This window comes from Erpetoichthys calabaricus, chromosome 12 (genome assembly GCF_900747795.2).
Source record: "Erpetoichthys calabaricus chromosome 12, fErpCal1.3, whole genome shotgun sequence".
Classification (NCBI taxonomy): Eukaryota; Metazoa; Chordata; class Cladistia; order Polypteriformes; family Polypteridae; genus Erpetoichthys; species Erpetoichthys calabaricus.
This window is the reverse complement of record NC_041405.2, coordinates 41,816,704-41,839,889: the sequence shown is the minus strand read 5'-3', so window position 1 is coordinate 41,839,889 and position 23,186 is coordinate 41,816,704. Positions and strand designations below refer to the sequence as shown.

General features: G+C 42.7%; 1 protein-coding gene, 1 non-coding gene and 1 pseudogene across 2 annotated transcripts in view; all 3 read left to right on the top strand.

Moving 5' to 3' along the window:
- The window catches only part of LOC127529743 (craniofacial development protein 2-like), a 928,907-nt gene that overhangs the window by 136,011 nt on the left and 769,710 nt on the right, over positions 1 to 23,186 (top strand). The gene's annotated exons all lie outside the window — the stretch shown is intronic.
- On the top strand, positions 13,704 to 13,893 carry LOC114663289 (U2 spliceosomal RNA). The gene has a single exon (XR_003718103.1). It is a non-coding gene; the product is annotated as a U2 spliceosomal RNA (small nuclear RNA).
- Positions 17,507 to 17,717, top strand: LOC114663287 (uncharacterized; annotated as a pseudogene).

Genomic DNA, 23,186 nt, shown 5'->3' with positions numbered 1-23,186 from the left:
TAAGGGCTGTTTGGTCCCTGTACAATCAGTGCCATTTCAAGTGAGAGTTGGACTCCGCTAGGGCTGCCCTTTGTCACCGATTCTGTTCATAACTTTTATGGACAAAAAGGTGGAATGCCCTCTCAGGGTTGGGAGCGAGATCCTGCCCCAAGTGGAGGAGTTCAAGTATCTCAGGATCTTGTTCATGAGTGAGGGAAGAATGGAGCATGAGATCGACAGGTGGATCGGTGCGGCATCTGCAGTGATGCGGGCACTGCATCGGTCTGTCGTGGTGAAAAAGGAGCTGAGCCACAAGGCAAAGATCTCAATTTACCGGTTGATCTATGTTCCTACCCTCACCTATGGTCATGGGCTATGGGTAGTGACCAAAAGAACGAGATTGCGAATACAAGCGGCTGAAATGAGTTTCCTCCGCAGGATGTCTAGGCTTTCCCTTAAAGATAGGATGAGAAGCTCAGTCATCTGGGAGGGACTCAGAGTAGAGCCGCTGCTCCTCTGCATCGAGAGGAGTCAGATGAGGTGGCTCGGGCATCTGATCAGGATGCCTCCTGGACGCCTTCCTGGTGAGGTATTCCGGGCACGTCTAACCGGGAGGAGGCCCCGGGGAAGACCCAGGACACGCTGGAGGGACTATGTCTCTCGGCTGGCTTGGGGACACCTTGGGATTCTCCTGGAATGGCTAGAAGAAGTGGCTGGGGAGAGTACAGTCTGGGTATCTCTGCTCAAGCTGCTGCCCCCGTGACCTGATCTCGGATAAATGGAAGAGGATGGATGATGGATGGATGGATGGCTTTAGGTATTTTTGAAGTCTTTGATTAAATAATCAGGACCATCATCCTACATAGGCTCTTTTTTGATGCCTATATTTGGATAATTAAAATGGAAACACTGACAACTTTTAAAAAGTATCTAGATGAGACATTGACACAACCCAGATATCGGCTGACCAGACCAGCTCACTGGACCAAATAGGCATCTCTTAACTTGTTGACCTTCAAATTTTCTAATATCTGCCTTATTTTTATTATGATTTATCAAATAATCCATCAGTCTATCTTAAGTTGCAAATGTTTTCATAATGAGCCAAACTGTTTCATAAAGCAGTTTTTGAAATGTAAACTTCATACGCAATATTGAATACACTTTAACAAGCATCAAAAATGTATCTAGACTATAGAATACTACATAAAATTAGAAGGCATCTAGAAAAATAAAAGATTCTTGCATTACTGACTATAATTTTTCATGCCTTAAATGGCTGTCCTTCTTGAAATCTACTGTATGGTCTAATTTTCCTTTAATGTGTGAAAAAGCCATAACAATGAACATATGTGCTAAATTAAAAATACTTGAGTGTCTTCCAGACATGCAAATCTAAATTCGGAAATGATTCTTGCAGTATGTTTACTGTATAATGGCATCATTGTTTTTCATAATGTGAAAAAAGAAGTCTTCATTTTATTATTCATGACCTGCTTTTGAGTTCTTTTTACTGAGTTTTAGCTCTATATCCTTATATATTGTATAGCAGTAGTTCCCAAATCTCAGTCCTGGGGACCCCCTGGGGCTGCAGGTTTTTGTTCCAACCAACTTCTGTTTTTAACTGGACTCCTAGCCTAATTAAGGGAGTCATTATTTCCCAGTTTCTGCATTTTGGAGTCAATGTAGAAATTACAAACCTAAGTGTGTTAATACATTTTAATAAAAATTAAACAGTTACATGTGGATAATTTTTTTAAACTTTTGTTTATGTTCATCCTGATTTCCATTCTGCCTTTCCATTATTGACTAATTAGTGGGTCTGACCAGGGCCGGATTTATATGAAAAGAGGCCCTAGGCTATTCCACTTATGAGGCCCTTTCACCTTCCATTTTTAAGTTTGTAAATTACATGAGAGATAATAAAATTTTGCTAACAATTTGAATGTAGGCCCCTCTTGATCTTGAGGCCCTAGGCTGAAGCCTAGTTAGCCTATAGGAAAATCCGTCCCTGGGTCTGACACTAAAGCAGTTGCAGTCTTTCATCATTTAGTGTTATTTACCCAAGCATCTGCTTTGCTTGTTTTTATTTGTCAAAATTAGGATACAATGAAGGGAGTAGACTACATAGAATAAGAGAAAAATAACAGCAGAACAACAAAAAGAGTTAAGCATTTAAAGCTATAGCAAAAAATAGAAATATTTCTAAATGCCATAGTGTAAAAATCACATTGCTGTGCTTTTCTGAATGTAGAATAAGAGAAGAGAAAAAAAGACCAGCTAACTAAATAAGGTCAGTTATTATCAGTTATTATTACTTATTGTGAATCTCGTTGGAACAAAAACCTGCAGCCATAAGAGGTCCCCAGGACCAAGTCTGGGAACCACTATTAAATATTACTGTTAATATATTGTTAATATATTGTCTGGTATTTCAAAATATGTATTATATTTTCAAAAATGGTAAAAAATTGTTTTCATCTTACATGCAAAACAAGTACATTGTTATAAATAGGAGAAAAATGAACACATTGTTTTTGGTCTCATATTAAATTTACATTTGGTCAACTCTGTGTCGTCAATAAAATATAAAGTACACGTGAGTCTTGGTGACATATGAGTGCTGAAAGAGATGTGACAGAGCCCTGAATGTCAGGGGGGAGCAAGTGAACAGCAATCCCACATGCTGTGCTTCAACCTTCAAAACTGAACTTGTTGACATCAAGAGGAAAAAGAGAATCTAAGCAAAGGATCTCAAAAATCAAAGTGAAAAGAATGCTGGCTGGGCCTCTTTTAAAGTGAGTCAATGGAAACAGGATGAAGATGGAATGAAAAGGTAAAGAAAATGAAAATTGTTGTGAGGCAGACAGAAACAGAAGATAATCAGACATAAAAGGTCAAAAACACACACACACAATTTGTACATAAACATTAAATAAATGGTGAAGTAATACTAAAATATAAAACAAAGTCCTATGTTGACCTACCTGCAATTCTGTGGAATTCCTCTTTGATGGTGGTTTCCAACCAACATAACTGAATGCTAACAACAGAGAAATAAAATTGACTGGCAATACCTAGGATTTCCATTAAGGTGAGTTCAGAGTAAAAATATGTTAGGTTTAGTCAAATTTAAAGAAAAAAAATATGTAGCCCAGGAACCGAAGGAATGATCCTTCAGTTTATAGGCTTTCGTTGTGGTTTCTGGGCTTAGATTACTGCACTGTGGACTTGTTCTGTTAGCCTTTTGGCTTATAGACAAATTCTTTTGACATCTTTCATTATTTATTTGTTTTTTGAATGTTTTGTGAATAAATTCCTTAATAAAAAATATTAAGAAATATTGTTTTGTCTTTGGCAGTGTAATGGTGCTATGGTATCAGCAAGGGAACAAGGCTTCAAGTCTCAGGAACTCCCAGTGTGGAGTTTGCATGATCTCTCTGCAGCCATGTTGGTTTTGCTCCCACAATCTAAAGACATATATGTTAGGTGTATTGGCAATGCAAAATTGTCTCCTGTGTGTGTGTGTATGTGTGTGTGCGTGTGTGTGTGTGTGTGTGTGTGCATGGGATTGCTTCTGCCTTGCTCCCAATGCCTGCTTGGATTATGCTCCAGCCTCCCTGCATCCTTGCTCTGGAAAAGCAGGTTTAGAAAATGCATGAATATTTTACTGTTTAATAGTAGGGGGGTTTTGCAGTTCCCTTTTCCCTCTCTGAATTTGTAAGGATGGCCTTGTGTGAGCCCAGCAGGCACAACAGTTCTTTATATGAAAAGTGATTTCTAACATTTGTGTAAAATTTATTCCTAACTAACTTTTTGCACAAATATTTTTCTTAAGTAACGTCTTGCTTCAGCTGCATTTATTACTGCTTTCATATTTTATATCTCTTGTTTTGTGTCTCTTTCCAGACTGCTTTTGCTTTGGTTGCTCTTTTCCTGGGAATATTCTGATTAATATGAAATATTTGTTTGAGTAAGGCTAAATGTATGAGCAGAGAGTGATGAATTTTGTGTATGGTATGTATGATGGGGTAGAGCGTTGTTGGCAAGTGTCAGGATGTTAATGAAGTCCTTTGGGGTGTATGCCAGTTAACAGGTGGCTTGCTGGGAGGTGTAGGCTGCCCTAGTAAGTATGTTAATCCCAAGAATGCTAATGTTGTTTGCTTGTATCTGTGCTGACTTTCAGCTCTGACAGCTCTTGTCTCTGGCAGCATTCTAGGCTACATGAAGGGAATCACAAAGTGCTCCTGAAATGATCACAATTTACTGTGTCCTTTTAATAACTCTTGGTGATCTTGAATAACTAGAGTCTGAGTGAGCTGTAGTGGACAAGATATCATTTTCAAAAGTATCACCTATGTTACACATTTGAGTAAGCCACTTAGCAGCTGTTTGATTGATGAAAAGATCAGGCAGAAGAATAACTGTTACAAAAGGATCTAAGAAGGTCTAAAGAGAGTGGAACTGGATGAGGATGTGTTTTTGTTTTAGAACAGTGTGTAGAGTACATTCTATACCATTCATAAAAACCAACAAAGTGAAGTATAATTGACTTTTTGTATTTGTACACTTCAGCCCTGACTCACATGGCTCCTGTTATAAGACAGATTTGCAGAAATTCAGCAATTTGCTTTCTGTATTGCATATCCTTGTTGCCTGTGAATTAGGGTTATGTCCTGCATATTTTTTGTTTTGAGTACATGCTGATGAATTTGTAATTAAATCCTTCACTTGCTGAATGTCTTGTAAAAATCTAGGCATGAAGCTGTGCCAATCTTGGAAAGCAGATCCACTTTATGACTGTGAGCAAAATATCTAATTTGAATCTAAAATTGCTATATGACACTTTATGTAATTGGCAGAGCAGAAGGCCATGACGGTGTAACATGCTGAACTGTAGAATTCTAATTAGATTCTTTGGTAATGTTAAGCAGGTGAGGATATGCTTCTGTATAAATATAATGATAATCGCAGGACATGCTGTTGGCCGCTGTTTCCTTTGCTCCGCCTAACTGAACTAAGGTTATGTTTGGGAACAAAGGTGGAAAGGTTCAATATTAAAAAAACAAAAAAACAAATCCAGTTCATGTTATAAGGATGCTCAGTGCAGAGCTGAATTTCTATGAGAGCAGGGAATGTTCTCAAATATCATGAGAGTATAACTGCAGCCCACATACAGAGTTCATGGTAATGTTAGGTGACTATAGGCTTCTTCACAGAATGCTATTATAAGGCAAGTCAAATATCATCAGATATTTAATGTTATTCTACAGTTCACTAAGTAGACTATTTAAAAGACTATTTCGCACTCCTGTCACAGGCCGTCCTGTTTTAAGCATTAATGTCCGCGTTGACTCTGAAGAGGTAGAACCCAGAGCTAAACGAGCCCATTCCTGCTATTAACCAGCAAGTCGCCTCTCAATTAAAGCCTTAGATTTAACTATGAAGTCGTTTGGAGAAGTGGAACCTTCCATGAAGTGTTTAAGGGATAAGTGCTGAAAAACTTGACACGCAAGTGTCTATTGCTCTTTTGCGGACTCTGGAATGGCCCACAAAACCCCGGGTGTGATGCGTTTGGTTTCATTTCGAAGCCAGTCATGCCTGCTTTAAATCGAACCCAAACATATGTTTGTGGCTGTTTCGTTTCATCAGCAGGATGAGACTATAGGGGGCTATTTTGTTTCACATTCCAGTCACATGCCGTCCTGTTTAAAGCATTAATTTCCGTGTTGACTCTAAAGAGGTAGAACCCAGAGCTAAACGAACATATTCCTGCTATTCACCAGCAAGTCTCCTTTCAATTAAAGCCTTAGTTTTAACTGTGAAGTCGATTGGAGAAGAGGAGCCTTCCTAGAAGTGTTTAAGGGATAAGAGTTGTGAGATTTGAAACGTGAGTGTCTATTGCTCTTTTGCAAAGTTTAGAATGGCCCACAAAACCCCAGGGATGATGAGTTTGGTTTCATTTCGAAGCCAGTCATACCTGCTTTAAGTTGAACACAAATATATGTTTGTGGCTGTTTCGTTTCACCAGCAGGATGAGACTATAGGGGCCTATTTTGTTTCACACTCCTGGAACATGCCGTCCTGTTTTAAGTATTAATGTCCGTGTTGAGTATAAAGAGGTAGGTCAAAAATCTAAACAAACTCATTCCTGATGTTCAGCAGCAAGCCTCCTATCAATTAAAGGCTTAATTTTAACGGTGAAGGAGATTGGAGAAGCGGAGCCTTCCTAATAGTGTTTAAGGGATAAGTGCTGTGAGTCTTGAAACGCGAGTTTCTATTGCTCTTTTGCGGAGTCTAGAACAGCCCACAAAATCCTGGAGATGACGCGTTTGGTTTCATTTTGAAGCCAGTCATGCCTGCTTTAAGTCGAACCCAAATATATGTTTGTGGCTGTTTCGTTTCAAAAGCAGGATGATACTATAAGAGTCTATTTTGTTTTGAGACTATAAGGGCCTATTTTTTTCGCACTCCAGTCATGTGCCATCCTGTTTAAAGCATTAAATAGCCGCGTTGACTCCAAAGAGGTCAGACCCAGAGCTAAATGAACTCATTCCTGCTGTTCTGCAGCAAGCCTCCAATCAATTGAAGGCATAATTTTAACTGTGAAGCTGATTGGATAAGCGGGCAATTCCTAATAGTGTTTAAGGGATAAGTGCTGTGAGTCTTGAAACGCGAGTGTCTATTGCTCTTTCGCTAAGTCTAGATCGGCCCACAAAATCCCGGAGATGACGCATTTGGTTTCATTTAGAAGCCAGTCATGTCTGCTTTAACTCGAACCCAAATATATGTTTGTGGCTGTTTTGTTTCACCAGCAGGATGTGACTATAAGGGCCTATTTTATTACGCACTCTCGCCACCTGCCGTCCTGTTAAAAGCATTAATGTCCACGTTGACTCTAAAGAGGTAGGACCCAGAGCTAAACGAACTCATTCCTGCTGTTCAGCATCAAGTCTCCAATCAAGTAAAGGCTTCATTTTAACTGTGAAGTCGATTGGAAAAGAGGAGCCTTCCTAATAGTGTTTAAGGGATAAGTGCTGTGAGTCTTGAAACGCGAGTGTCTATTGCTCTTTCGCTAAGTCTAGATCGGCCCACAAAATCCCAGAGATGACGCGTTTGGTTTCTTTTTGAAGCCTGTCATGTCTACTTTAAGTTGAACCCAAATATATATTTGTGGCTGTTTTGTTTCACCAGCAGGATGAGACTATAGGGGTCTATTTTGTTTCGCACTACCTTCATATGCCATCCTGTGTAAAGCATTAATGGCCAGGTTGACTCTAAAGAGGTAGGACCCAAAGCTAAACGAACTCATTCCTGCTGTTCAGCAGCAAGACTCCAATCAATTAAAGGCTTAATTTTAACAGTGAAGTCGTTTGGAGATGCGGAGCCTTCCGAGAAGTGTTTAAGGGATAAGTGCTGTGAGACTTGAAATGCGAGTCTCTATTGCTCTTTTGCGGAGTGTGGAACGGCCCACAAAACCCCGGGGATGATGAGTTTGGTCTCATTTCGAAGCCAGTCATGCCTGCTTTAAATAGAACCCAAAAATAGATTTGTGACTGTTTCTGTTCACCAGCAGGATGAGACTATATAGGGCTATTTTATTTTGCACTCCTGTCACATGCTGTCCTGTTTTAAGCATTAATGTCCTCGTTTACTCTAAACAGGAAGAACCCAGAACTAAACAAACCCTTTCCTGCAGTTGAGAAACTGGTCTCATCTCAATTAAAGGCTTAGTTTTAACTGTGAAGTCGATTACAGAAGCGGAGCTTTCCTAGATGTGTTTAAGGGATAACTGCTGTGAGACTTGAAACGCTAGTGTCTATTGATCTTTTGCGGAGTCTATAACGACCCACAAAACACAGAGGATGATGCGTTTGGTTTTATTTTGAAACCAGTCATGCCTGCTTTAAATCAAACCCAAAGATAGGTTTGTGGCTGTTTTGGTTCACCAGCAGGATGAGACTAATTAATTTTGTACTCCCGTCGCATGCCGTCCAGTTTTAAGCATTAATGTCTGCGGTTACTCTAAACAACCAGAACCTAGTTCTAAACGAACCCTTTCTTGCTGTTGAGAAACTTGTCTCCTCTCAATTAAAGGCTTAGTTTTAAGTGTGAAGTCGATTACAGAAGCGGAGCCTGCCTAGATGTGTTTAAGGGGTAAGTGTTGTGGGACTTGAGAAACAAGTGTCTATTGCTCTTTCACAGGGTCTGGATCAGCCCACATAACACTGGGGTTGACACGTTTGGTTTTATTTTGTAGCCAGTCATGCCTGCTTTAAATCAATCTGAAAGGTAGGGTTGTGGCTGTTTTTGTTCACCAGCAGGATGAGACTATATAGGGCTATTTAATTTTGCACTCCCATCACATTCCGTCCTGTTTTAAGCGTTAATGTCCACGTTTACTCTAAATATCCAGAACCCAGTGCTAAACGAACCCTTTCCTGCTGTTGAGAAACTTGTCTCCATTTCTCCATTCCTTGTATCCTATATGTCTCCAATGTGTCATGTTACTGGAATACTGAGTAGCCCACAGACTTGGGAGTGAGCAGCCTGGCAATGCATCACTGCTTTGGTAATCTGTTGGAAGAGGCAGGGCAGTACACTTAGCAGATGCTTATTCCTTTCATGATTACCGAACAGCTTGGGATTTGGCGAAGCCTAAGGCTCCTTATGTCAGCCAGTTTAAGACGTCGGACAGCAGGAGACTCCTGCACAGTGCCTGTTTATTTCAAACTGACATGTTCTAAACTTGGGGCAGCACGGTGGCGCAGTGGGTAGCGCTGCTGCCTCGCAGTTGGGAGACCTGGGGACCTGGGTTCGATTCCCGGGTCCTCCCTGCGTGGAGTTTGCATGTTCTCCCCGTGTCTGCGTGGGTTTCCTCCGGGCGCTCCGGTTTCCTCCCACAGTCCAAAGACATGCAGGTTAGGTGGATTGGCGATTCTAAATTGGCCCTAGTGTGTGCTTGGTGTGTGGGTGTGTTTGTGTGTGTCCTGCGGTGGGTTGGCACCCTGCCCGGGATTGGTCCCTGCCTTGTGCCCTGTGTTGGCTGGGATTGGCTCCAGCAGACCCCCGTGACCCTGTGTTCGGATTCAGCGGGTTGGAAAATGGATGGATGGATGGATGTTCTAAACTTCACTTCATGCTGATATTTTTTCAATCTTGATAACATACAGCGGTCATTTGTTGAATCACTATTTCAAATGCACGCTCTAATGTCAAGTTCATGCTCTCAAAGGTTACTCTTCCTCTCATGCCTGCATGCCCAACGATGGCCGCGATGTGACGGGCAGTGAACGCTGTTGCTATGTGCCGGCCAGCCTGTGCGACCGCTGCTGTTATGAGTCGGGGAGCGACCATGACTGCTGCCACTATGTACCAGCCAGCGACCGCTCCCGCTTTGTGCCGTCCCTGCAAATGTGCTTTTCATCATTCACTTCAAAACTTTCTTCGTCCAGTTCCTTTCACAATGCTTTGGTTCATTCTCAAACTACAGGGACTGACTGGAATCATTCTTGTCTCTTGGAGGACAGAGACAATGCCTCTCACACTCCTTCATCTCTGTGTTTTTAATCTGTGAGGTTCTTGTTAACTTGTCTCATGACAATCAGTTTTGGCTGTTTTGTTTAGGGGTTGTGCGAGTTCTTCTTGCTGAATTTTAGGATGGTTTAGGTGTTTAGTCGTCCAGTATTGCCTTTGGTCTTTTGTGTTTCTTGTATTGGCATTTATCATATTGGAGAATCCCTTGAAGAGCTTTGTTTGGCTGAGTTTCTAGTTGGGCAAATAGTTTGATAGAACTCTTCTGAATGGACTGTTGAATTGACAGGGAATCGGTATCTTGATGAATCAAGTTGTTGGTTACATACCATGGTGCATCGAGTGCCATTCTTAGAGCTTTGTTTTGAAGGCACTGAATCTGACAGAGGAGTGCATTGGAAGTGTATCCCCATACTGGTGCTGTGTACAGCAACTGAGCTCTGATGATGCTTCTGTACAGAAGTTTTTTGTTTGTAGTGTTCAGGTTACTTTTTCTATTCATCAGTGGGTACAGTTGGTTGAGTGATCTTCTTGCTTTGGATATACTTTCAGTGATGTGATTTCTTCACGATAGGCGGTTGTCTAATATAACTCCCAGGTATTTTGCTGTGTTTTGCCATGAAATGGGACGATCAGACATTGTTATGGTGCCAGATGGTGGTTTGTGCCTTCTGCTAAAAAGAATTGCAGTGTTTTTTTCTGGGTTGATGCTGATTCTCCATAGGTGAAACCATTGCTCCAGGGCTGTGACTGCCTCTTGTAGTCTTTTTGTGACAACCCAAGTTTGGGTAGACTTGTAGAGTACTGCAGTATCATCTGCATATTGAGCCAGTGTTGTGCTACTAGTCTTTGGCATATCACTTACAAAGATGTTGAAGAGGATTGGTGAAAGTAGTGAGCCTTGAGGGACACCGGCAGTTATTTTCTTGAGTGATGATCTGATGCCATTTAACTTTATCTGGAATTTTCTTCTTTTAAGAAAAGAGGCTGTGAGGTGAACTAGGTAATTTGGAATACCTGCTTTAATCATTTTTTTAGAGAAGGCCTTTGTGCCACACTTTATCAAATGCTTTGGATACATCAAGGAAGATTGCCCCGGTAGATCTGTTAGTGTTGAAGCCTTTGGTGATGTATTCCACTACTCTCAGGAGTTGATGAGTGGTGCTGTGTCCAGTTCTGAAGCCATATTGTTCTTCATTGATTATCTGTAGCTGTTCTGTATATTTTTGAAGTCTTTTCAGTATTACTTTCTCACTCTCTTACTTTCTGGTTTTAGCAAGAGTACTAAGTAAACTGATGGGTCTGTAGTTCTGTGGAAAAGATCTGTGTGTTCCTGGCTTAGGCAAAACTACGACATCAGCAGTTTTCCAGCATTCAGGGAAATGTCCCAGTCTCATTACCACATTGGCAATGTTGGTTATTGCAACGATTGCTTTGTGAGGTAGTGCTCTGAGAGCTGCACTTGGGATGCCATCTGACCTTGTTGCTTTCTTAATGTTAAAATGATCGGTGATGTTTCTGATTTCTGCTGGAGTAGCAAAATCAGTGACTTCTGGTAGATTTGTTGATAGAAACTGGTTAGTTAGTTTCTTTATTTACTCTTTCAATGTGTTGGATATCTGCATTTTCAAAGTTTGGTGAGCACTGGAGTTCCAAGCTGTTGGCAATAACTTCTGCTTTGTCTAGGGTGGTATATACAAGTCCATTCGGACCATGGAGGTAGGGTATAGGAGATTGTTTGATGCGGAGCACCAGGGCGATTTTCCATTTGGTAACTGCTTGGTGCTCCATCTCAGACAGGGTTTGTGACCATCTTTGGCTCCTGATATCATTTAGTGCTTCTCTGATTTCAGTTGAGAGTGTATTCATTTTTTGGCTGTCTTCTGGGTTACATTGTTTTTGCCACTTTCTTCAAACTTTGTTCTTTTCTTTGATTTTCTCTAGTAGCCAGTTAGGAATGGAGGACAGATGATTTTTGTTGGTATTTTGGGCTTTGTGTGAAGCATTTGTCATTATTTGCTTGATTGAGCATTGGTTCTTCTGGTCCTATCACTATTAGGTGGTTTCTGTCTGCAAAATTGAGGAGAGACCTCCCTCGCTTATTAGTAGTTTTGCTGTTTCAGGCTGGATGTTTTGCATTTAGGTCACCTGCTAAGATCGTTGGAGTATTTGATTGGAAAAGCAAATCCAGTTCTTGGACAGGTAGATCGTTCTTGGGACTGTTGTACGCTGCAGTTATTCTCAAAGGACCATCTTTAGTATTTAGCATCACCGAGTTGGCTTCCAATGAGGTTAATTGTGGTGTGGGTGATTCAGAATGTTCTATTCCTTTTTTGACAAGAATGGCTGTGCCTCCTCCTTTTCCTTTAATTCTATCGCATCTGTATACAAAGTGACTTCTTGTTCCGAATTCTGAACTTGAACGTAAATGGGTTTCACTTGTTAGCATTACATCAATTAAATGCCGATCCAAAAATTATTGAAGTTCTTCTTTATTGTTTTGTACTCCGTTGGCGTTTCATATGGTTAATCTTAAATTATTTGGTGTGTGTAGTAATTTAGGAACCATCAGAGAAAATCTTTACAACAGCAGGAATTGAGGACAGGATTATAGTTATATCTGTTCCAGTTCTTTCTGCACATAATTTATCAATGAGGGACTTTGCAAAATTTAGTAATCTTCTTGCTTTGGGGCTGGAAAAAAGGTTTGTTAGGCTTAAGAAAGCAGAAGCGTCATCTTCCTCAGAGGGACCAGCAGGGGGAGCCCCAGGCCTGTTCATCTGAGAAGCGAAGTTCCTTTCTAAGAGCGTAGTGTAATTCGCTTGGCGTTCTGCCTGTCTGTTTTGTTTACTTTATTGTGACGTGATCCGATTGAATTAGGAGGTGATGTATTTGTGGGTTCCACTAGGCAGGTGTCTTTTCTTACAGCATCAGCATAGCTGATTCCTGCAGAGACTGCTCTGGATGGTAGTGATGTGGGTTGTAGCTGCTTCTTAAGAGGATTGTACACACATCCCCTGTAATTTGCAGGGTGATCCTGACGGCAGTTTGCGCATCTTGCCTTTTCTTCTCTTGGTTTGTTGCAGTCTCGTGATCAGTGGCTGTCGGCACAGAGCACACATCTGGGTGTATTGGGAGAAAGTCTTCAAACCAATAGTATTAGGGACACATTGTTCTGCATCAGATACTTATGACAATGACACAATAAGCATGGACAATACCATCTGATGAAGGTCCAGGAATATGTCAATAATATGGATAATGTATTAATACCCTCAGCCAATAGGAAGTCTGGCATTTGGCAAACCAAAGCTTGTGAACTAATCAGCAGAGGATCAGTTGCACAGCTGCCTGTGCTATCTTGGACAGTCCAAAACATAAAGATAGTACTCAACAGGAAGCAAGTCATTGAGCAAAAGTGTTTGGGACCCATCTAGTCATGATTTATGATCAGATACGTACTTTCGGTATTTACACAGGATTGAAGAATGGAAGAAAACTAATGTACAGAAAGGTGTTTTCCCCTTTGAAACTCATTGTGCAAAATTGAAATGGAGTGTTACTTGAAGTTCCATACCTTCTATGTATTGAAACAACTTGTATTGAATGTGAAAAGTAGGTTCCTAACAGAATTTTACTGTGTAGATCAGTTTCTAAGTGATGAACTAGCTGTAACACCTCTTGTCACTTGCAGTGCTTTTCAGCTCTAGTAACGAGCTTGTGCTGAATTCACTTACATTCACTTATAACTCAGTACCCCGTTGAAGTACTGATGTGAAAACAGTGCTACATGATATGATATACTCCTCCCCACCTTCTTCCTTGCCTGCCACTCCCCTCATTGTCCTCCTTGCCTGACTCCTCCCCCCTACTGTCTTCCCTGGCTTTGTTGTCTCCTCCCCTCCCCCAAGCCTACTCTTCTTCAGCATTCGCAACCCAGTGTCTGCTCAGGTCCAAAAGTTGTTACTTCTGTGCCAACACCTGGGCTTTCTGTTAAGCCTGTCAGGACTCGTGACCACCTTAGCTGCAGATGAGCCGCTTAATTCACGTGAACGTGGAATGCCAAAGGGGTCAAGTGACATTTTGGTGGTTGTGTTGGGGCATCTGCATGGTCCTCCTGTGTTAAAACATATAGTGAAGTTGTCATGCGGGCAATGTTGTGAGGCAGGCCGGCCTGTCATTTTTGGGGCAATGCTTTTTGGTCTCTTGGCGGAGATCAAGTGTAGTGTCTTTTCTTATCATTTTAGTAACTGATAGGTCCTGTGTGTGAGGACCAAGAATTAAATTGAATTTTTGAACCAGGAGATGGAAAAGGGGGCTTGCTCCATTGCTGAACTACTTCCTTTACTGCTGTAAAAACAGACAAACAATAGACTTAGGCTCTTTTAGCATTTGGGGAAAAAATTTCAATGAGATAATCGTACAAAATGAGCTGTGCCTGGCTGGCATTATTTACACTGAATGATTGTCTCTCAGCAGCTAGCAACTTGTAGTTCTTTCTGCATTCCAGCAAATGTCAGGCAAGAGTTAGGATTAGAAAGCTAAGTTCATTCATGTCAGACGAACAAAACAATGACCTCTCCAAATTATACAATTTCTTTCTTTCTTTCTTTCTTTCTTTCTTTCTTTCTTTCTTTCTTTCTTTCTTTCTTTCTTTCTTTCTTTCTTTCTTTCTTTTAGTGTCTCTCAATCTGTGCTGCTTGTTATTTAAGCGAGGGAAAGGGGAACTGTTTCTGTTTCATAGCCCTCTCTCAGCCCTCTAACTCCCTGATCCCCTTTGATTGTTACATGTTAGTGCCCCTGCAATGAAAACATAGCCCTTGTATGCAGCGTCCAATGCCGATGCGCAGATTTGTACTGATGAAGTGCTCTTGGTTGCACTTCCGCTCATCGATAAATTGTGAAAAAACATCTGGCCCATCTGGCTGGAACATGGGGGGGGGGGGGGTGGTCAGTGTTTGTGACACAGTCATCATCTGGTGGCTTATGGATACGGTGTGCTGGGTTGCATTTATGTCTCAAAGTTTCCCCTTTAGGGCAGGCTGGTTATTCTCCAGCTTCTCCAAATACCCACAATCCTGTATATTCAGCTCCCAGAAGGTATGAAGCAGTCTGACAGGCTGTCTGTTACTGATGCACTGGCCAGGTGTGTATTGGAAGGAGGTCTGGACAAGGGTGCAGCCGAGGCACTTGGAAAATAGATTGAAAGACCTTAACTGGTTGATGGTCTCGGGGTCGGTTGCCAGTGCATGAAAGACTACATAGGCGCGGCTTGACAAGATCTCAGCGCGCAGGACATGGTCGGGTGGAGACAGTCCCACATGTGTTATGGGAATGTATTTGGGCACAACAGGTACGCCAGGAGATAAGGGTACTGTTGAGGATGGCAGGGGGTCATGGCTTGTTGTTGTACGAGATGATCCAGAGAGGGGGCAGTTTGGAAGGGTTGGGGAAGCTGTATTTTTTCTAATCTGGTTGGTATTGAGTTTAACCAAGCGGCATATTTGGTAGGCAAGAAAGAATAACTTGGAGTGTGACGTATGGAATAGAGGATGTTATTGCCTTTTTGAATTAAGAGGGATGTGGAGAGATGGAGATTACGGTAGCAAAGGAAAGGGGGGAAAGGTCTTTTTTGGTTGGGATTATGGGGGGAGGGAGTTGCATTCTGTTGATGTCTTCTCTAGTTAACAGTTTCCCTTTGCGCTTCCTCAGGTGGGAAGGGAATATCCCTTAGAATCGGAGGAGCTGGCTGACTTGGAGGGCACCATCCGATGAAAGACATTAGATAGATAGATAGATACTTTATTAATCCCAATGGGAAATTCACATTCTTCAGCAGCAGCATACTGATACAATAAATAATATTAAATTAAAGAATGATAATAATGCAGGTGAAAAACAGACAATAGCTATGTATAATGTTAAATATTAACGTTTACCCCCCACCCCGGGTGGAATTAAAGAGTCGCATAGTTTGGGGGAGGAACGATCTCCTCAATCTGTCTGTGAAGCAGGACAGTGACAGCAGTCTGTCGCTGAAGCTGCTCTTCTGTCTGGAGATGATACTATTTAGTGGATGCAGTGGATTCTCCATAATTGATAGGAGCCTGCTGAGCGCCCTTCACTCTGCCACAGATGTTAAACTGTCCAGCTCCATGCCAACAATAGAGCCTGCCTTCCTCACCAGTTTGTCTAGGCGTGAGGCGTCTTTCCTCTTAATGCTGCCTCCCCAGCACACCACTGTGTAGAAGAGGGCGCTCACCACAACTGTTTGATAGAACATCTGCAGCATCTTATTGCAGATGTTGAAGGAAGCCAGCATTCTAATGAAGTATAACCGGCTCTGTCCTTTCTTGCACAGCGCATCAGTATTGGCAGTCCAGTCTAATTTATCATCCAGCTACACTCCCAGGTATTTATAGATCTGCACCATCTGCACACAGTCACCTCTGATGATCACTGGGTCTATGAGGGGTCTGGGCCTCCTAAAATCCACCACCAGCTCCTTTCCTTGGTTTTACTGGTGTTCAGGTGTAGGTGGTTTGAGTCGCACCATTTAACAAAGTCATTGATTAGGTCCCTATACTCCTCCTCCAGCCCATTCCTGATACAGCCCACGATAGCAGTGTCATCAGCGAACTTTTGCACAGGACTCCGAGTTGTATTGGAAGTCCGATGTATATAGGCTGAACAGGACCGGAGAAAGTACAGTCCCCTGTGGCGCTCCTGTGTTGCTGACTACAATGTCAGACGTGCAGTTCCCAAGACGCACATACTGAGGTCTGTCTTTAAGATAGTCCACGATCCATGCCACTAGGTATGAATCTAATCCCATCTCTGTCAGCTTGTCCCTAAGGAGCAGAGGTTGGATTGTGTTGAAAGCGCTAGAGAAGTCTAGAAACATAATTCTTACAGCACCACTGCCTCTCTCCAAGTGAGAGAGGGATCGGTGTAGCATATAGATGATGGCATCCTCCGCTCCCACCTTCTCCTGATATGCAAACTGCAGAGGGTCAAGGGCGTGTTGAACCTGTGGCCTAAGGTGGTGAAGCAGCAGCCTCTCCATGGTCTTCATCACATGTGATGTCAGAGCAACAGGCCGAAAGTCATTCAGCTCACTAGGACGTGATACCTTTGGGACTGGGGTGATACAAGATGTTTTCCAAAGCCTCGGGACTCTCCCCTGTTCCAGGCTCAGGTTGAAGATGCGCTGTAGAGGACCCCCCAGCTCCGATGCACAGACCTTCAGCAGTCGTGGCGATATTCCATCTGGACCCACTGCTTTGCTGGCACGAAGTCTCCTCAGCTCTCTGCTCACTTGCGCTGTTGTAATTATGGGTGGGGATGTCTTTCCTATGCTGGTATCAGCAGAAGGATGTGTGGAGGGTGCAATACTCCGAGGTGAGAGTGAGAGTGGGTTAGGGTGGTCAAACCTGTTAAAGAAGTTGTTCATTTGGTTTGCTTTCTTCACGTCTCTCTTGATGGTGGTACCCCGCTTCGAGCTGCAGCCAGTGATGATCTTCATCCCATCCAACACTTCCTTCATGCTGTTATTCAGCAACTTCTGCTCCAGCTTTCTCCTGTACTGCTCCTTCGCCGCCCTGAGCTGGACTCGGAGTTCCTTCACGCGCTTGAGCTAATGCTGCTCACTGCATTGTCTGAATTTGTCCCGGGGATGGCATCGGAAGGAGTGGTGGGGTTTGATCACAGCAGGGCTCATGATAGGATAACTCTGGCTGGAGGAAATGTGATTGTATAGGCAGATATTTGCCTGAATTTGCCAAGTGGGTGTTATGGCTGGATTGCTCCGAGATCAGGACAGGCAGTGAAATGGTTGTTGGATGTGGGAGCTGGAGTGATTCACACAGATTATTGGGGAAATGTGGAGTGTTGCTGTTTAATTTCAGTAAAGATGGCTATGTTGTAAAGAAAGGGGACAAGGTGGCTCAGTTGATCTGTGAAAAGGTTTTGGTTCCACCTGTTGTACTTTGTGATACTTTGAACAACTCTGTTAGGGGGGAGGGTGGTTTTGGGTCAACAGGAGTATAATTCTGTTCTTATCAGTTTAATAGCTGATAGGTCCTCTATGTGGGGACCAAGTATTATATCGATTTTTGGAACAGAGAGGTGGAAAATGGGGCTTGCTTCATCCACTCCACACATCAACCTGGTATTGCAGTATCTCCAGGAATGGTGAGGAACCTTTACTGCTGTGTTACGTTGAAGTGGAGTAACATTCAAAGTTCCTTGTTTTCACTCAATGCCCTGTTAAAAACTGTTGTGCAAACAGTGCTATATTATTTAAATCGAATCAAATTTAATATTATCAAATTAAATTTAATTAATTTTAGCATTGTTTTCACATCAGTTTATTTAACAGGGCATTTAGTCAAAACAAGGAACTTTGACTGTTACTCCACTTCAATGTAGCACAATCCGTTCCAAGGCTGAAAATAAGTGAAATGAGTTGTGTAACACTCAGGAAATTATCTAAGCTGTTCATTGCCACTAGGGAACTACGTTTTTTAACAGGGCATTGAGTGAAAACAAGGAACTTTGATTATTACTCCACTTCAAAGTAGCATAATCCATTTTAAAAGTGGAGAGAAGATGCTCCTGAGGGTAGTGATCATTCGAACTCCTGTCTAATAAGCTTCCCCATCAAGTGATTATGTACTGGCCTCACTGAATCTCCTGTTCAATTATCCAGCAAGCTAAACACCTTCATGCAATAATTCCCGGAACCACGAAGTGATGTAGAGAATGTTTAATTACAAAAATGGTGTGAAACTGTAAATACAAATACAAACAAACACTAATAAGTACTTGTATAAGTAACATAGAGTAAATACAGCAGCATTTATAACTAAGAACTTAACAGCCAAAGGCTCAGTAAATTTATGTAATGAAATGCAACATTTACTTTGACACTCCTTAACCAAAGTTACTTAAACAAAGACTATAAAACTAGAAAAAAGAGAACTTACAGGGAATGCCTTCACAAGGGCTAACTAAGCAGGATGGCGAAGGATTGTTTGAGAGTACAAACACAGAGGTAATAAACACACCATGCTTACTGCTGCTGCACTCACTTCCTACTTCCTGCCTCCTGTCACATGGCTTCCTGCTTGCAGCAGTAGCATTAGGATTTTTATATTAGGATTACAAAGGTTTGCAAAAACAATTAGAACCAGAACACTCCCCGTCTGGTATCTTTAAGATACCACCAAAAACTGAGCCAAATACTTTAATCTGGTGATAAAAGAAAAACCAGTTCTGAAATAGGCCTGTAAAGGATTTTTGTTGCTCCTTGCTGAACTATCTTTATCTCGACCTTCCTTATTAATCCATCTTTGCTAGGAACAGCCTTCATTATTATTCCCATAGGCCACTCATTTCTCCTGACTTGCTTTTCCTTCAGAAGGACAACATCACCTTCTTTGATGTCAGGCCTTTTATTTTGCCATTTCTGTCGTGTCTGCAGAGTGCTGAGATATTCCGTTCTCCACCTGCTCCAGAATTCCTCAGCGAGGTATTGGACACGCTTCCATTGGTGTCTCAACATCTCACCTGTACCAAAGTTACTTTGAGACAGAAAAGGCGTGCCTATTTTTTGGGTGAGCAGCATGGAAGGTGTTAGGACATTAGGATGTTCAGGATCAGACGAAACAGGTACCAGGGGACGTGCATTAATTATGGTGATGACCTCTGCCATTAGCGTTGTTAACACTTCATGAGTAAGTCGTACACGACCAGACTGCAACAGCATGGAGTCTAATATGTGTCGTACCACTCCAATCATGCGTTCCCACCGTTTTGAGCTTAAGTGACTCTCAGAGGCATAAGTGGACAAAGAGTTCACTTCAGGTCGGATATCTACATCACTTTCTGGGTTGATGAGGTCAAATTTATTTTGTTCTTCTGGAATTTTCTTTAGTGGAAGGCGAAGGAAGCGAGGTCCAGTAATCCATGTTGAACTGGAAAGCTTGGAGGCTGAAATAGAGCGTGAACCATGATCAGCAGGATTTTGATCTGTTGGCACATAATGCCACTGTTCAGGTTTAGAAGACTGCCGGATTCGTTGCACCCGATTATTTACATAGACACTAAAGCGTCTGGATTGATTGTGAATATAACCCAAAACCACTTTACTATCTGTATAAAAACTAGTGGAGTTTAGCTGGAGATCTATTTCCTCACTGACGACTTCCGCAATCTCCACAGCTAGCACCGCAGCACATAGCTCCAGCCTGGGCACTGTAAGTTCAGGTCGGGGAGCAAGTCTTGCCTTGCCGAGGATAAAGCCCACATCTATTTGCTTGTCATGGCTTAGAAATTTGAGATAAGCCACAGCAGCAATGGCATTAACAGAGGCATCTGAAAAAATGCACAGCTCAATGTGCAGGGCATTAGAAGGTGGAATAGCAGAATATATACGGGGTATTTGAATGCCTCTGAGGCACTGCAGCAAACTCTGCCATTGCACCCATTGTTCATGCATGCTTTCTGGAAGGTTGGTGTCCCAATCACTGCCGTGTCTCGAGAGTTCTCTAAGTAGTAAGCGCCCCCGGATAGTCACTGGTGCCAGGAAACCCAGCGGGTCAAAAAGACTATTGACCGTGGAGAGTACTCCTCTGCGGGTATATGGTCTCTCAGTTTCAGGTGCATAAAATGTAAAAATGTCTGACATAATATTCCATCTTACCCCAAGACTTCGCTGATCAGGTAGGTCATCCACAAACAAGTCAAGATTTTGTAGATCCTTAGCTCGATCTTCCTTTAAGAACGCATCCATCACCTCAGCTTTGTTAGAGGCCACTTTGTGGAGCCTAAGATTTGAAGCTGCTAACATTTCCTGTGTTCTCTTAAGGAGATCAATTGCTTCCTCCACAGTGGGGACAGTCTTTAAAGCATCATCCATATAAAAGTCTCTTTGAATAAAGCGGCACACATCACTGCCATACTCTTTTTCTCCTTCTTGTGCAACTCGCCTTAGACCATAAATGGCCACAGCAGGTGAGGGACTATTACCAAAAACATGCACCCTCATTCTATGGTCAACAACCCTTTTGTCCTGGTCACTGTCCTCATACCATAGAAAGCGCAAAACATCCCTACAATCTTCTCGCACTAGAAAACAATGAAACATTTGCTGAATGTCAGCAGTAAGTGCAACGGGGTTCTTCCTAAATCTTATAAGGATACCCAACAGGCTATTATTCAAGTCTGGCCCAGAGAGCAGCACATTGTTAAGGGAAACCCCTTCAAATTGAGCACTAGAATCAAAAACCACACGTATTTGGGTGGGCTTTTGTGTGTGGTACACTCCGAAGAAGGGCAAATACCAGTACTCCTTACCTTCTTGAACCGGAGGCGCAAGCTCTGCATGACAGCTATCCAACATCCTTTTCATGAATTCTAGAAAATGAGCTTTCATCTCTGGATGTTTCTCAAGGGTGCGGCTTAGAGATCTAAAACGATTCATAGCATATACACGATTATTAGGCAATTGCCTACGTGCTTTGCGAAAAGGAAGTGGGGCCACCCAGCTGTTGCTGGAGTCTTGGAAGAATTCATTCAACATAGTTTTGAGAAACAAAAGATCTTCCATAGAAGGTGCAAGTTTGTGATCACTTTTTGTTTGGTAGAAAACCGATTGTCCAAGTTTCTCCCCATTTGCTCCAGTCAGATGGCTTTCACTGGGAATGCGGCAAAAGAGTTGGTGCTGCTCAGAAGGGATGAACCTCTCTTTGACCATCATATGGCTCTCGCATGGGTGAAAGAGACTTGGCCTGCCATTATCCAGTATGTAAGTTTTCATGCTAGTGACCTCTGAAGGCCTGTGTGTACCACCCAGGCACACATCACCAATTATTACCCAGCCCAAGTCCAATTTTTGGGCATATGCTGCATCATGGGGCCCATTGATCTGCTTACGGACTTTATGCACCCTTAACATGTCCCTTCCCAGCAACAGCAGAATTGCTGCTTCTGTATCACGAGGTGGTATTTCATGGGCGATTGCCTTGAGGTGATGGTGATTGTGAGCAGCTTCTGGAGTAGGAATTTCATCCCTGTTGTCAGGGATCATATCGCATTCTAGGAGTATGGGCAAAGGAAGACTTACTTTTTCATCTAATGACTCTATGATATAACCAACCGCTCGCCTGCCAGTAGTCTCAGCTATTCCAGAGCAGGTTTTCAATGTATATGCAGCTGAAGGTCCATCTATGTTGAAAATGTCAAAAAAATCTGGCCGAGCTAGGGACCTATTGCTTTGGTCATCCAGCATGGCATACATCCTCCTGCTTTTGCTGCGGTCACTGGCTGGATAAACATTCACAAGGCATATTTTTGCACAGGATTTCCCACTAAAGCCTTCACCACACACCTCAGTGCATTTGGACGTAATAGCGTCATCTGCTGCTTCTTTCTTCTCCCCGCCATGCTGTGCGAGGGGAGAAGGGGACTTGGACAGCCAAGGAGCTGGGCCTGGATGGAGGGCAGCTGAATGCCTGTCACTCTCACATTCAGAACATTTGACACTTGTTTCACAACATCTGGCAACATGTTTGGTTGATGTGCAGCATTTGAAACAGATGTTATGTGTTTTTAATATTCTTTTCCGTTCATCGAGGGGCATCTCTCTAAAGCCTCTGCACTTTCTCAGGGGGTGAGGTTTGCGATGAACTGGACATTGTCTATCTGGGTCATCATTGGCTGGGGAATTGGAACAGGGAGTAATATCTGTTTTGTGTACAGACACTGGCTTACGGGCATTACTGTGACTCTCGACGAATCTCTCTCTCTTGTTTGGGTTAACAGTGGAGGAGGGGAGAGTAAAGCTGGGGTCATTACGTGCCTTAGCTTCACCGCGTATGAACTGCAAAAAGAAGGAAAATGGGGGAAAGGTGACCTTGTGTTGTTGCTTATAGCGGGAGCCCTGCATCATCCACTTCTCCTGCAGCGCATATGGGAGCTTTTCTACTATTGGGTTAACACCTCTAGCAGTGTCCAAGTAGGAAAGCCCTGCTAAAAAACCATCTCGTTTTGCAGCCTCAACCTCAGACAGTAAATCACTCAGTTCCCTAAGCTTTTGGTGTTCTTTTGGTAATATTTTAGGAAAATTGTCCAGTTTTGCAAGCAGAGCACTTTCTATGGCTTCTGGTGACCCATAAATCTCCTCCAATCTCTCCCAAATGCGCTGCAGCCCAGTAGACAAGTTCCGCACATTCGCTGACTTGATGCGACGCGCATGTTCTGCAGATTCTGTCCCAAGCCATTTAATCAATAAATCTATCTCTTCTCCCGCTGTAAGACCCAATGTCTCTATGGCATTAAGGAATGTGAATTTCCAGGCCAAATAATTCTCGGGCCGGTCATCAAACTTATTTAGTCCGGATGATATCAGTTGGCTTCGTACCAGATACCTTGCTAAATCTGATGAGGCATGGTCACGAGAGTGTCCAGCAGTTTCATCCATGTGGTGGTTATAACGACTGGGGCAAGGTGTTAGCACAGGCAGGCTCCGAGCACTGCTTGGCTGATTACTTAAAAGGGTAGGATGGCTCCTTTGCCTTAAAGGAGACTCTTTATTGTGTACAGTAGTATCTGCAGGATGACCTGATGCCAGATAGCTTGCTTCTTCTCTGGCTATATTTTCATCTGCTACC